This window comes from Leuciscus leuciscus (assembly GCF_965113295.1).
Source record: "Leuciscus leuciscus genome assembly, chromosome: 23".
NCBI lineage: Eukaryota > Metazoa > Chordata > Actinopteri > Cypriniformes > Leuciscidae > Leuciscus > Leuciscus leuciscus.
Genome location: NC_138747.1, coordinates 20,445,862 through 20,455,336, shown reverse-complemented (window position 1 = coordinate 20,455,336; position 9,475 = coordinate 20,445,862). Strand labels below are relative to the sequence as shown.

General features: G+C 40.1%; 1 long non-coding RNA gene across 1 annotated transcript; it reads right to left on the bottom strand.

The window, feature by feature from the left end:
• Positions 1-7,766: 7,766 nt before the first annotated feature.
• Positions 7,767-9,349, bottom strand: LOC309488538. The gene is made up of 4 exons (XR_014202156.1): positions 9,258-9,349; positions 8,958-9,155; positions 8,741-8,852; positions 7,767-8,096 (listed from the first exon to the last, which is right to left on the bottom strand). It is a non-coding gene; the product is annotated as an uncharacterized lncRNA (long non-coding RNA).
• Positions 9,350-9,475: the final 126 nt, after the last annotated feature.

Genomic DNA, 9,475 nt, shown 5'->3' with positions numbered 1-9,475 from the left:
CTTTTTTCTGTATAACCATAAATGACGGAGTAATTTAAGTTTATGTTGCTGCTATGTGAAAAAAATCCAGCAAACGCGTCGGCGCGTTTCTCGACCTCAGAGGGTTAAAGTTTGCTATTGAAGTTAGAAACGTGTATAATGGTGTATGCAACTTTGGAGACGGTCCCTAAATGTGCGAAATGCCAATGTCAAGCCAATTTCACATTTATTAGGCTACATTTAGTCATTTAGCAGATGCTTTTATCCAAAGCGATTTACAGTTCAACTAACAATAGGACAACAATATGCAAGTGCTAAGACTCTTCCCAGTTTAAACTAATGCAATACACGTAGGCATAGCTTACTATACTATATACTAGACTTGTAGTCAAGACCGCCTAAACCGAGACCAAGACACTACCAAGACCAGAGGGTATCGAGTCCAAGACAAGACCAAGACCAAGACAGACCAAGACGAGACCAAGACCGAGACCAAGTCGAGACCGGAGGGGAAAAAAAACAGACTAGTGTTGAAGCTAAGCAACTTGTATGAATTCAAGAACAGCAGCATACTAGGGTTCAGCCGCAGTTTACATTCAATACATATTAGACTGTATTACTTAAACTACACAGGCAGAACAATACAGAGACAGATCATGTCATGTGTGCAGAGCCGATCCTGACCTCCCTGGGGCCCTAAGCAAAATTCTGTTTAGGGGCCCTCATACCTGACCCGTGAGCCATGAACTATTTGCCATTGCCACACAGTCACACCTGACACCCCAGTGTTCCCACTACAATCCCTCCTTTAACTAGTTCTAGTGAAAATATAATTCCTGATATCAGAAGACATTGTTACTAGTAAAAAGTTCATTCTTAAATCAAGAATTCACATTTTAAATAGTACAAATTTAATTATTGATATAAAAAAATGCATATCCTGTGAATGAATAAAAGCTAAAATGGCGCCATAGCATGTCACTGTGTTTTTAAATGATAAAAGTAATTCTTGATACTCTTGATTCTTGATGGTTATTATTTACTGAGGGATGTGCATCCATATTGACCAGAATCTCCAGCCAATCAACATTTTAAATTCAATGGAGCCTATCAATAGTCAATGTCAATACATTGCTTTCCATAATGCATTAGTGCAGAGTTGTAACTAGACCTTGACTTAGCAACTAGATAATCATCGTCTTGTTTTAAAACTATAATGAGGAGTGCCATCACGCCCATATTGTACTGGTCCCAACTCACAACAGATGTTTCTGCTGGAAAGTGCGCGTTTCATTTCATGCACGTGCATATTATCGCATGTTAACGCGCGACGCGGTTATCTTTTCCGAGCTGCAGTTTATAAACAAACACCGTTGTCCTTTGTCGTTTATTAAACATAATAAATCAACTCACATTACCTTAACTTTAGCCTACTGTTCTTTGCTGACATCAAACTTTGAGAGGAGAGCACACAAGTCTACCTGATAACTGTTGCCGCAATTAACTCTCATGGTGTTTTTTTCTCTCTCTTTTCGTGACCAGAAAGACAGTTCCGCTTCATTTTCTCATCGATATTGTAAACATTGATTGACGCGCTTTGACACGAGGGGAGGCGGGGCCTTGAGTAATTTGCGGGGCCCTACGCACCTTGCGTAGTGTGCGTATAGGGCTGATCGGCTCTGCATGTGTGTGACTGTGAGCTCACTGTAAATGTTTTTGCAGACTGGGTGAGATCAACTATGTGTAGCAATTGCATGACGGCTGTTACTGCACTATTAGAGGATTGAGACTCCGTTAACTTTTGTGTACTGTTGAGGACTGACATGACTGGTACTGACTGGTTCATCTGACAAAACATCAAACACCTCCAACACCATCTTGCTCCTCCAACAACTGTCTAAAGAATGAGAAATATGTAACCAATTGAAATTATACTTAATGTGTAGATGAAATCGTAACATCAAATTAAAGATACAAAATTATAAACTTGGATTAGGCCTAATGTTTAGTCAACACAACGGAGATATGCAGATGATATTTAAAAGACCATTTATTTAGTCTAACACCATCTTAAATACAATACTGTAATCAAACAACACACACACACACACACACACACACACACACACACACACACACACAGATATCAAAGTCACAAATTCATCTAAGCAAATGCCTGCCTATCTCTGCCGATTTCGGAGTCTCCAAATGAATCCATTCTGCAACTTTTAAATACATAATTCAATTTTTAAAAACGAAATTATAGGCTTAAGTGGTCGTTTTGTCGCTATATGGTTTACACACACACACACACACACACACACACACACACACACCGTTGGCGGTGCGCTCAAAGTCATTTGTCAGTTGTGAACTTACCCAAAATCTCCTGAATGAAGTTAAAACCCATCATGTCACTGATATGTGTTTTTTAATTCAAGTGATCAAAGTGCTCGTTGCCGCTGCGATCAGTGGCGCGGATAAAGTGTTTTCTGGTGTGGCTCGCGCACACGCCGAACTTTCACTCGGACGCACGCTTCAATCCGTTCCGTTGCGGATAATAATGTTGCATTATCGAACGTTGTGTCATCGTGGATATGGTAGTATTGTATTGCTAAATTCCCCGACCACTATGTCGGTCTGAGACAGCGAGACCTAGACAAGACCGAGAGGTCCGAGACCAAGACAAGACCAAGACCAAAGACCGTCAAGGCCGTGACAAGACCGAGACCACGTAAAAGTGGTCTCGAGACCGGTCTCGAGACCAAGACCGGTCTCGAGACATACATCACTACTATATACTATACTATATATATATATTAGGGGTGGGCGGTATGACCAAAATTCGGTTTCACGGTATGGCTAATTTTATTTCACGGTAACGATATATTTCACGATATAGTTATTAGGGGTTCAAGCACGAAGTGCTGAAACCCTATTGTAATTGTCCTGATTTTTATTATTATTATTTTTCCGCCATAAAACGCATCGTGCAGCCCAAACCGTAAGACCTAGAGACTTGAAACTTTGCCAGATGGTAGTACTATTGCTCGCTACTCAGATACACGGACTCAGCCCAATCGGCCCATAGGTGGCGCTATAGCAATCAATAGCGCGAAACTGCTCAGAACTCCCAGACCGTAAGGCGTAGCTTCAAGTGTCTTATATCATTGAAATCCAGAGCTCCTGAAGAAAAAAACGTATATCTCCGATTTCATTTCCGCCATGATAGATTTTTCGCCATTTTGAATTTTGTCATAAACCTACTTTTGCGAACTAGTCCCTGGTTTTTCGCCCGATCGGAACCAAACTAGTGCAGAATTGTTCTCTGGAGTCTGTAGATCAATAATTATCGAAAAAAAGTTGAAATTTCGATTCATGGTCGCTAGGGGGTGCAAAATTAACGTTGTGGGAGGAGCCTATTTTACTAAAATGGCTATAACTCAAGAAGTAATTAAGTAAACTTCACCAAACTTGGTACACATGTGTAAGATGTCAATCTAAGGTCAGAGTAAAAAAATTGCGTAGATTGGCCACATGGTGGCGCTATAAAATAAAAAAAACGTATAGACACCTGACCGTTTTTCCGAATGACTTGAAACTTGGTATGCAGTGTCTTGGCCCAAGGGGCCACGTACGTCTAAAAGGATATTGGCGTATCTCGAAAAACATGGCCGCCATTGGCCAATGAGGTTTGAGCACCGTTAACGAAGTCTGATCGGAGCGAAACTCGGTGGGCATGTTCGGCTCAAGCCCCTAGAGGTCTGTAAGAATTTTGAAAGAAATCGGCCACTAGTTGGCGCTAACGAGGTTTATGGCTCTGTAATCACGTGGTGTTACACTTATCATCACAAAATGCATATCATTTGATAGATCTGCTCATGCTGAACAACTTTGCCTCAAGAACCATTGCTGTCAATCAAACCGTTCATTAAATATTCATGAATATGTTAAAAACCTACTTTTGCGAACTAGTCCCTGGTTTTTCGCCCGATCGGAACCAGACCAGTCTAGGACAATTCTCTGGACTCTCTAGATCAATAATTATCGAAAAAAAGTTGAACTTTTGCATTTGGGTGGCTTTAATAGGGTAATTTATTAAAAGGGGCGTGGCAAAATACACTAAAATGCCTATAAATCATAAATGAAAACTCAGAACTTAACAAAAATTGGTGAGCATATGTGACATAACATCATTAACAAGCATGCCAAATTTTATGGAGATCGGACAAAAGGTGGCGCTATAACTGTTAAAAAGCTTTAAAACCATATATTTCCCATGGTTAACTGCCTGTATTGGCTGTAAATGGTCTTTTCCGTCTATTATGTCAGTTGTTAAATGCTTGCTAAATAAAACTTAATGTCTTTTGATGCTTGTGTGCTTAAAGGCCTTAAAGGCCTTAACTGCTTGAACCCCGATAAATGCTGCTTGCAGCTTTAATTTATAGTTGTAGTTGTTCTCGAAAAATCGACAAAAAAGGCTTTGTATAATAAATAAACCCAAATACTTTAGAAATGAAAAGTACTTCACTTTGTTTGAATTTTCTTTTTCTTTTATTGGGTAAATTATTTCTTTGGTAAACTATTTTTAATAGCTAAATATAGCAAACAAAACACTCTCATCAACTTTTAGATGAACTGCCCCCAACTTATTGATATTAAATACAACTCATAGGTGCAATTCAACTTTAAATAAAGTGTTGCTGAATAATTTTTCAATCTCATGTTATTGCTTTACTTCATCAAGCAGTTTATAATATCTGAATATTTTATATTGAACTGAATAGATAAATACTAGTTATGTTTAAATGGTTTCCCGGTACATTTTTGCCATGTCTGCTTTTAGAGGGCTTGTTTTCTTCTTTTTGTGATATCTGGCAACCCGTCACCTAAGCTTTAACCAAGAGATGTTCAGAAGCGTCAAGTTCATAAGTAGCCCCGTTTACATGTAGCATTGTATTCCGATTATAACCAGTTTAAAAGTCCAATCAGAATGAAAATGCTCCATGTCAACACCTCAATCGGAATAAAAATGCTCAAACCGATTGAAATTTCAGTCGGATTGAAGGGGGTGGAATAAACCTTTTCATGAACCGATCAAATTAAAGATTACACCATGTAAACTGTAACGTCACCAGCCGGAGTGCCCTTGAGAGCCACCAGAGGGCACTCCACACTGGACCATCATATTCACTCACAGACTACAATTCCCATCCTGCATCTTCCTGGACTGATTATTTCATACACCTGCACTGCACTGATTACACGCACACCTGCACCTCATTCACACACACATAAAAGCCACTTCCACACTCCACTTCTCTGCGAAGTACTGCATTGCCCCGGCGTACAATTTCTGAGTGTTTTCTGAACTGTTACTGACATTGGATTGTTTACACCGACTTCTGATTCTTCTGCTGCCTGTCTTGACCCGGATTGTTCATTGGACTGTGATTCCTGCCGCCTGCCTCGACCCTTGCCTGTTATCTGTTTCTGCTCTGAGATTATCTCCATTGTTCTGTCTGCCCCTGATTTACATAGTAAACATGGTAAATATGAACGCTTAGAAATCAGCGAAATCAGACAAATCAAGAAATTAGACAAATCATATAGGTTATCATAATCCTGATTTATTTTATCTGTCAGTAGCCTACGTCTCGTCTCTTTATACCGGACTATCCTCTTTATCTCTGACTGAAAATATAACTGTATCCTTCTGGGAGAGAGTGCTAAAGCTCCTCAGGTAATATTTTTGGTGGCATATTTGTAGAAATTATCATTCTTTCTAAATGTGATGTAAATATGTCCTGTAACTAGGCTACCAAATAAACAGAAACAGATGCGACTGAATAAGTTGCGTGTCCTCTTTCTTTTGTGAAATAGACGTTCACAAACGTCATAAACGGTAAACCACTTTATTTCTGTGTGACTAATGTGCAATTTTGACACAAATAAATTCATTATGATCAATGTGTCGCTTTTTATTGTAAACCTGTGGTAAAACATCGATGCTTGGGTTTTAAATAATCAATTAAACAACAGAAATGCCAGCAAACGGCTTGTTTTGCGATCACGCTGTTTCCAGTGATTTCTTTCCGATTAGTTTTCTGATAAAACTTCCATTTTGTTGGTGAAATGATGGGTTTGTGTGACGTTGTTCCAGAGAGGCACAGTGGAAACGCAGCAGATTTTGGGCACAGTGCTATACTGGCCCGAGGCTATTAGCCTGGCACGGCCGTTTAAAGCCCTGGCTCGCACTGGCCCGATAGTGGAAACGCGGCTAATGCCTACAACTAACGCAACGATTAAGTGATGCACCATCTTGACAGGATTGAAAACGTGGGAAATAATGAGCTTCCAGATCCGGCAGACAAGTGTGCGCATGTCACAAAATGATTTCGATTGAAAGCGTCGATGTAAACACCAGATCGGTTTAGATAACATCCCATGTAAACAGTCAACCGGAATCCGTCAATCAGAACGATCTTAATCAGAATAGCAAAAAAGTGTGCATGTAAACGGGGCTACTGACTAGGAGAACAGCAGTATGAAAACTTAACAGCAGCTACTGTTAGTGTTGACTAAGTATTGTAAATTATACACATACCTTGTAACTGCGTCATTATTTTACATAGCTCGGTGAACACCGACACACGTGCTCCCTCTCAGTGCGTGTGCACGCGCGCGTCTTTTGCATCAGTAAAATGCGATCGGTTAATTTGAGTGACAAGTTGTAATCACGCATTGAATCGAAGCAAGATTTTATCAGCTGTTTCAGTGGCCAATTGTTTGGAGTTAGAAATATATAACTCGCGCTGCATATTTAGTAATTTTGCCTCAGATACAGGATTACACATTCGCAGGTTGTTCATTACCACGGCAACTGCTCTCGTGTCATACTGAATGCGAGTTTCATGTTTAAAAAGTAACTATACATAAGAGACAGAAAGATGATAACTATACATTATTTAAGGTTATTTCTATTCGTTACGATATTGATATATGAACTGTTCTGTTGTTGTCAAGCTTCATGCTTTCCCCGCTGCAATTGTGTACTCCTCTAAACTGTAGCCTACGGGTGCCGCACCTTTGTGGATCCTCTTGATCTGCTTTCTCCATGTTTCTTTGACAAATCTCAGTGTCTCAGTCTCTCGCACGCTGCATGTGAGTTAACCACGCCCACTTATTTACATGTCGCGGTATCACGGAATGAAAAAATCTGTTATGGTTGACATTTTCTACCGCGGTAACGATATATACCGTCATACCGCCCAGCCCTAATATATATATATATACATATATATATATATATATATATATATATATATATATATATATATAGAGAGAGAGAGAGAGAGAGAGAGAGAGAGAGAGAGAGAGAGAGAGAGAGAGAGAGAGAGAGAGAGAGATAGATAAGAGAAAATAAAGTGTTAACTTAACCCAGCTAGCAAAAATTGTGCGGGCCGAAAGCGGCCCGATTAAGGCTAAAACAATCGGCCAATCCTCGGCATGAATCTAGGTCCGATTGCTCTGCGAGCGCTCGGTTTTAACGCGGCCCGATTAAGGCTAAAGACACTCGGCCGAGCGCTCGGTTTTAACGCGGCCCGATTGCGGAAACCCGAGTGAGAGGACGTATAGCTCGCCTCCAATCCCGTTCCTTATTTGGACTTATTTGAACTTTGATTTCCATTCATATCAGGTTAATACTAAAATTGCTTAGCAGCCGTTATTTATGCAGCCGTTATTTATGCAAGATAAACAAAGTAAAACAGCACAAGGAAGACAGGTTTCATGTTTAATGCATTTTTTATTGGACCACACTACAAAAATAGGATAAACACACTTTTTAATAACAGATTTGAATAGAATAGAAATAATATCACAGCATTAATGTAGAATCAAGGAGTTCAAATACCATTTTCCAATATCAACATTTTTAACTTTGAAACATTTAATTCTGGCCCACCGCGATATTTGAGTTGTCTACGTTTTCTGCCTGTTCGCCCTCTGACTTCGGCCACCATCCCTATCAGAGGCTAACCACAGACACCTGGTGATGAGCAGCTCTGTTTCCTCTTCTGTAGAATCTTTGGTCAGGGCATTGCGGCGGACTGCATCTGAGAAAAACACAAGATAGAAGAGGGCAGCATGACCACGTGATGTTACTCAGCAACCACCAAAACTTAATTTGGATGCAGGGCTCTACACTTACATTTCTTTTTAATTTAAAAAGTTTAGGAGCAGTCAAAAATTTAGGAGCACCTTCTGATCAATGACAAATTAACCTACCCATTAAAAGGCGGTATTTGATAAAATGACTTGCCGGGGCATTTTTTTTTTAAAAAGCGCATATTCTTAACTAAATCACAGCCTTTGTGATTTCATGATAGCACTATGCTATATTATGATTGTAAATGGTTTTAAATAGATCGCGTAGCCTTAGAAAACGGTGTAATAATGTTATTCATGGATTCTCGTCTGTGGAATGCGCCACTTCCGGTATTTTGCCGGTTACTCAACACGGGTAAATTGCTATTGAGGATTTTTTTTAATCGAGTGCTCGACTTTAATCGAGGAATCGTTGCAGCTCTAGTTTCAATGGAGGGTGCACCCATAGAACCTGATCAGGTCAGTCGCACTGGTGCTCCTAAATACTTTGTCACCGTCACAGCCAGTAAATAAATAAATAAATAAATAAATAGGTTGCACTGTAGAGCCCTGGGATGTCACCACAGTGCAGTTATCCAGCACTGACACTCACCCAGAACCACACTTTTAATGAGTCTCGCCAGCGAAGTGTTCATTGCTCTTTTCAGGACCTGCCCCACAGTGTCTTTAAGAGTCATGCCTCCGACCATTCCAAGGAGAACAGTCTGAAACAAAGACATGTAACTCGTTAGTTATTTAAGGAATATAGCATGAGTGAGAGTGGGGACTGACTTTTAGGAATGATCTGATTAATGCATAATTTAACTCACCAAATTCTTCTTCTCCTCTGGATTCTTTAACGTCTCCTCCAAACATTGTAGCTCCTCAATAGTTGAAAGTAGGAGCCCAAAATGTGTTGGGTCTGGCGTGAAGTCTGGAACTGCTGGAGATTTGTAGGAGCTGCATCAGGATGAGCAACTGCTGCTCTCTGATAGAATCAAGCTGGATGAGGATCTCCTTAGCAATTGCTGTAAGACACAAGAAAAAGCAGGCATAACAGATTAGTAGCAAAACATTGTACGTAGATATGTCAGAGTAAACCGAGAGAGTTCACTTTGTAGAATTCCTACCTGTAGGCACAGCCTCCTGAGAAGACCTGTCTTTTGTGTCTTCCATGGTGTTGCTTTCCATGTAGGCAGTGGGCCAAGTCCGTCTATCTCGTTTAGTTTTTGATTTGACAGTTACCCAGCAGCTGTGTGGCTCATTTTTTTATTTGTCTGTATGAATAATTCACAAAAAGATTACCGATTGTTTCCAACGCCAATTGTTGCACATTAAAGTATAAAAA